Below are 6,426 nucleotides of genomic sequence, written 5' to 3'. Positions count from 1 at the left end.
AAAAGTTGAGTACCGCGGTTAGGCCACGAAGGCTTGCCGAGTGGCCTAAGTAAGGTACGAGACTTTTATAGCCTTCATAATGTTACGATTGTATACTATACTTTTTCTACGACAGCCACATACATACCTATTCGAGAATAATAAAATGGGTTAGTTACTTCATGTAATGAATGGGAATATTTGTGTGGATCGTCGTAGCATTGAGTATTCTGTCCACAATGTTGATGGCGAGAACTTGTTGCACAATTCTTCAAAATATGCCAACAACGCCGTTTCAGAGAAAGTTGAAACATTTTTTTGCAATTTCCATGTCAAAACAATCATAACATTTTTGGTACGCTTTATCTGACTTTTCATGTAACAAATTGTCAGTCACTTTGAGCGCCCATAGCCTTGATTTCTTCGGAAGTGCATTTTTCACCAGAATCACTCATAATTACTTATGTTTTTGCACAATAACGTCGAATTAAAACAAACTACACACCACCGAAATAGTTCAAATAGTTTCGTGATAAGTTTACAAATGTCAAACATACCATAGACAAGAGAAATAGAAAATAAGCCGGTTTTCAATTACGAAAAATGTGGTTGCGTTCAAGAATATTTAAATGTCGAATGTAAAATTATTGGATAAACTTATGATTTTTACCTTTGTTTTGCAATATCTAATATGTAAAACGCATTTAAGTTTATTTTTTCATCTTGATTTAAATTATGAACCTAAATATTATATTATTTATTAAAAGTTACTTATTACTGTAAATGAAAACATACCTGATAAATGGAAGTTGTGCTTTTAAAAAAAAATTAACAGAACTCCTATATTCATATGATTACTGCTAGCAGTAATCCTATGAACCTATAGACAAATAGACTTTCTCATCGTTACTCAAATGAACTTAATTTGGATACCGCTGACAATAATCTAATTGACAGATTTAAGTGCTGGAGTAGAAAAACATACTATTAAGTGATTAATATTTAAAAGACTTATATTGACCGGGATATAGACCGTGATTACCTTTTTGATTTTTGTCGAGCTCCCGATAAAGGTAATCACGGTCTATATCCCGGTCAATATAAGTCTAATGAAAATAACCGTGAATCATTCAAAACTCTTAATATTTAAAACGTTAATATTTCATATGTAATTGTTTACTTTTAGTCACTAAACATAATTTATAAAATGGTTTATACTTTGAAAAATCGGTCATAATGAGTCGTGTAAACAGAACATGATTGGAACGAAACGCGTCTTCTACTGTCAAAGTAGAGGCGTCTACCATGTTTTAACTTAATGCACGTTCAAAAAACCTCAATATGTTACGCGATTTGTCATAATTATTTTACGTTATTTGCAATACGTCGGGGCATAAATGGATCGATTAAATTAAAATGTAGTTGTACATTAAACAATCGTCCCAAATCGTAAATGTTTATGTTTTTATGGCACCCAATGAAATAAATTATGTTAGATGAATAGCAAACTCGAAAATATGCACGCAAGTTTAAAAGCTTCAAAAATACGCCTTTGAGTTGTCAAATAATCCGTCAATGTCCATGGGAAAATTGATAGTTTGGATTGTTTTATTTCGTTGTAAGTAAGTAGTAGTGTTTTTTCGCAACTGTATTAAAAAAACGTCGTTCGTCACACGTGCGAGAATGTCATTCTTCACTCGTCCCGAGATTTGCCACTCGCGCGCCGCTCGTGGCAAAATGTCTCGGGACTCGTGAAATAATGACTTACTTCTCGCACTTATAACGAAATGTACTATTTTTCACGTTTTAAAATGTTGCTAGGACATACTTTTAAATTATAGTCTAAAATGACTCCACAGCCATATTTTATATTCCATTTGTGTTTGTATCGTTCAAATGATTGACATCAAATGCTTATTGTATAGTTTTTATGTACATTTTACTTATATGTTAGACCAGAGCAGCAAACTAGCGATATTTTTTTTTCTATGGTCTGACTAGCCACCCGTGTCAGGGGCAATGGGGAGAAAAATAGATAATGGTAGTTTGCCTACCTTTGAAGCCTGGCAGTTTATGTGATCTTTATTTTTATTTTCTTGTGTACTGGTCCGGTTTGTACTCGTCCTGTCGTTTTTCATGCAGTATTTACAAACGGAATCAAGTGTGTATGAATAATGTCTGTATTCTTAATAATGTGTATGTATAAAACAAAGTATATCGTATTCATAATTTATTCAACCGTATTCAAATAAACTATTAGAAGATCCATACACATTTCTAATTTTGTATAACATGAGCCGTTTCACAAAAAATACAATTTATTTCATAGGTTTAATTTACTTTATTTCTAATAATATCAGTCGTAGTTCCTTAAAAACTGCCTCTTATTTTCGAATAATTATGTCATCTTAGTAAAAAAGAATATAACTTGACCTTTAGTTGTTTTATTTAATCGTAATCCACGCCTCTATACCTGGCCTCAATCTTATTAGCCTGTGTGTGGGAAATATCCCAGAAATGGAAAACTAGCCCTACACTGACAACAGACCAACAGCCTGACTGAAAAAAAAAACACTGACAATAGCCCTTCCTACCTTCGTTGTGGTTCCTCTGGGCTGGAATTAAATACAGCTTCATCCCATCATAGAAGTATTTAACGGTCCAAAAATTATACACGTTTAAATTTCGTGAGACATATTCATATAATTAATGAATCTACGGTTGTACTCACGTTACATCGCTGTCCACGGAATATCGGTCCACGGAGTTTAGCCGCCGCGTGAACTCCTATATGCCTGAAGAGGGGCGTCCAAAACATGTACCAGCAATAGCGATATAATAACGTGAGTACAACCGTAGATTCATTAATTAGTCAAAAAATTGTCTATATAAATTACCTATTCATTCTGATACCTGCCTATAAATATTTACATGTTGCTAGGCAGTGATGGCAGGTGGACTAAAATGTTAACGGAATGGTGGCCGTGGCCGCTAACAAATGTAAGAAGTGCCTGGCATCCGTTGGCTCGTTGGGTCGACGACATCCGAAAAACTGCGGGTCACAACTGGATGAGATGAGCCCAGCAGGACCGGGAGAAGTGGCGTAGTTGAAGAGAGACCTATGCTCAGCAGTGGGCGATAAAGGGCTGATGTGATGATGATGATGATGAAATATTTAGTCCGTCGCCTTATGTTTGGATCCATTATCAAACGCAGACGAAAGGTTGTGTCACCATATTTCAACAATTTAGAAACTGACGAATATTAAAAAATATGGATATAAATGTCATAAAATGTATTTAAGGATTGAATAATTTAGAATAAGGATTGAATAATATTTTTTATTATTTTTTGTTCGAATGATAAGGCATCATTAACCTCATGATTTAAAAAGGGAAGTATTCTGTAACCCGCACAGTTACTGCGCAATTTCTTATCTATTTACTTGGGATTCCCAATATCATTTCGTAACATCTGCCTAGTTTTTATACTGATCGGTATCCATTCAAGATTTCCCTAGAATTTTACATTCGTGGTTTTACAAGTTACAGTGGTTGGGATGCAGAAAGCCTTTGTTGTCATAGCTTACTTATTTAAGAGGATTTTTTGAACATGGCCATTTTCAATCGAAGAAATATTGGATGCTTAAACAGAATGTTTTCAGAGGGGTTTTCGCGATAAAAGTACAAATATTTTATAGGTGTTATAACTTATTTTTCCCCTCACTAGCTCGGAAACACGTGTTTTGTCCTTTAATAGCAGCGGGTAAAAACGCATTTTATCCACTAGTGGGTAAAGTAATTTGACCTTGAATAAAGTCAAATTAACTGCTTTAAAATTGGTTAAAGTAGGTGAATCTAGTAATAAAGATGATTTACCACCTGTGGAACTACTGGAAGCAGTGATAAACGCATCTTTTGCGTTGTAGTTTCCTCGCAATAGTGAAGGGAAAAGTTTTGTGTTACACTCGGGTGCAAATGTATTTTACTTCTCGAGTGTTAAAAAACTCGCAAGTTCAGGATTCTATTCTCGAACCACTCGCTTCGCTCGTGGTTCAACTATAGAATCCTTTCACTTGCTCGTTTTTAACCGACTTCAAAAAAGGAGGAGGTTCTCAATTCGACTGAATGTTTTTTTTTTTTTTTTTTGTATGTATGTTACTCGATATCTCCGAGAATATTGGACCGATTTTCAAAATTTTTTTTTTGATCGAACGGGTATAACCCCGAGATGGTCCCATTGGCACCAAGTCGGGGTCTGATGATGGGATCTTGGAGAAATCGAGGGAACCCTTCAAATGTTATAGGCACATGTAATATTTTTTGTGTATTTTTCAAAGGCACACCAGTATTTGCGCCTGATGGTAATAATTTTATGTGGCTGAGCTGATGATGGAAGGTCAACTCCTCAACGGTTAGGAGTTAAAGGACAATTCTTTCACTACTGTATATATATTCGGACTGATACATATAATATCACTAGGAACCACTAAAAATCAACAAATAAATTAACTTTTTAACAAAAAAATAAAACCGCCTTCAAAAAAAGCGTGTTACAAAACACGGAGAAACTAAAAAGCCAAAAATAATAAACCTTCGAATTCAGATTTCTTATCGGATTGCAATAATCTAAACATCCAAATTATAAACAAATCAATATTTTTGGAGTCGGGGCCAGCCTGCGTATGGTTGGGTGGGGCAAACAGGAAATAGCAAGGCGACGAACAGGTCTGGTACCGACTACAAAAATAATTGATTTGTTTATAATTTGGATGTTTAGATTATTGCAATCCGATAAGAAATCTGAATTCGAAGGTTTATTATTTTTGGCTTTTTAGTTTCTCCGTGTTTTGTAACACGCTTTTTTTGAAGGCGGTTTTATTTTTTTGTTAAAAAGTTAATTCAATTCTACACTCGGCGTTAAAATACAACTTTGCCCCCTTGTATAACAAATAACTATTAAAGATATTATAACGCGTAGGAACATGACTACAGTTTATAGAGTCTAAACAATCCTATATAGTTTAGAGTTTATTGCGAATACACAAATACATATTCACAGAGACACACAGGCAGACGCGGCGGGGGACTTTGTATTATAATATAAGCTATAGGATAGGTGCAAAGTCTGCTAAGACGGTTTCTACATTGATAAAAGTATGCGTCACCGTAAGTATAACCAATCAAAACAAACAAAAAAAGCTTATCAATATTACGGCAATATCCGTTCTTCCCATTATCCATTCGCGAAATCGTACGCACAACGCGGATCTTCATCTTGGGGTTTCGAAAAATACCTAATTCTCGCCATGAGCGGTGCCGTAGCGGAACTTATATAGTCATACCGGCAGACGGAGAGGGCACAAGGCGACCGGCTGCGTGCTATGACAGTTCACTGTGTTGCGAAAAGGAAATTCTCACAACAATAACAAGTAAGTGTTTACAATTCTTTAAAATCTCGTTTTGTACACACTTTTAATGTCTTCCGTGACCACTGCTCAGTCAGTGCTAACACTGGTTAGGATGTTGGAAAAAGGTATTTTAATGTTATTAAATTGACGTGAAATTAAATAAACAAGTTTAGTGTTCATTTTTACTCGCTAGGCACACTTTTAATATTAGGTAGTAATGAGTGTCGTCTATTACTAGTATTAGTAACTAATAAATGGTCCAGGTAATTAATGAGCTGATGTTATCAATGAAGTTGATACAAGTATGATTAAGTGTAAAGTGTGGTATATTTTATTGCCCATTTCATATCTATCTTTAACATAGTTTACGTACTTACAACTATGTTTTATTAGTCATGCTACGTAGAGTATTTAGTATTATGAAGGTAACCACTTTGATTTTTCTTTATTGGTTTTGTTTTTAACCTATATGATTTATTTGCAGTAAGTTTAAAAAAAAAAAAAAATTTTGCGGTGATTGTGTTGCTAAGGTGTTAATTAAACTAGGTTCAATTTTATCATAACCTAAATAATCATTTTATCTGAATGTAAATATTTACGTCCTTGACTATAACACGTAGTAACATACTATGTATATGTTCTAGAATACTATTACTCAACTTCTCGAGTACTACATATATTTTGACCCCCCCGTGTGGTGACGGGTTAAGAATTTCACCACCCCTTTTCTTCCCGTGGGTATCGTAGAAGTCAACTGTGGACTATGGGTTAGATTGTGGCGTAGGCGAGAGGCTGGCAACCTGTCACTGCAATGTCACAATTTGGATTTCTTTTAACCCCTTTTTGCCAAGAGTCGCACTGAAACTTAGTAGTCCATGTCCTCTGCCTACCCCGTTATGGGATACTTTATGTATGTATGTATGTATGTATGTATGTACATATATTTTATAGGGTAAACTCGCCTCATTCGGTGATACGCCTGATTCGGTGAAACAACCAAAAATCGTCTTTCGGAATAGTGCTTCAAAGCTTGTATC

At 34.9% G+C, this 6,426-nt stretch overlaps 1 protein-coding gene across 1 annotated transcript in view; it reads right to left on the bottom strand.

The window, feature by feature from the left end:
- The window catches only part of LOC125224806, a 256,234-nt gene that overhangs the window by 207,425 nt on the left and 42,383 nt on the right, over window positions 1–6,426 (bottom strand). The gene's annotated exons all lie outside the window — the stretch shown is intronic.

The sequence above is a fragment of the Leguminivora glycinivorella genome, chromosome 3 (genome assembly GCF_023078275.1).
Source record: "Leguminivora glycinivorella isolate SPB_JAAS2020 chromosome 3, LegGlyc_1.1, whole genome shotgun sequence".
Lineage (NCBI taxonomy): Eukaryota > Metazoa > Arthropoda > Insecta > Lepidoptera > Tortricidae > Leguminivora > Leguminivora glycinivorella.
The sequence above is the reverse complement of the archived record's forward strand: the minus strand, read 5'-3'. Positions and strand labels throughout refer to the sequence as shown.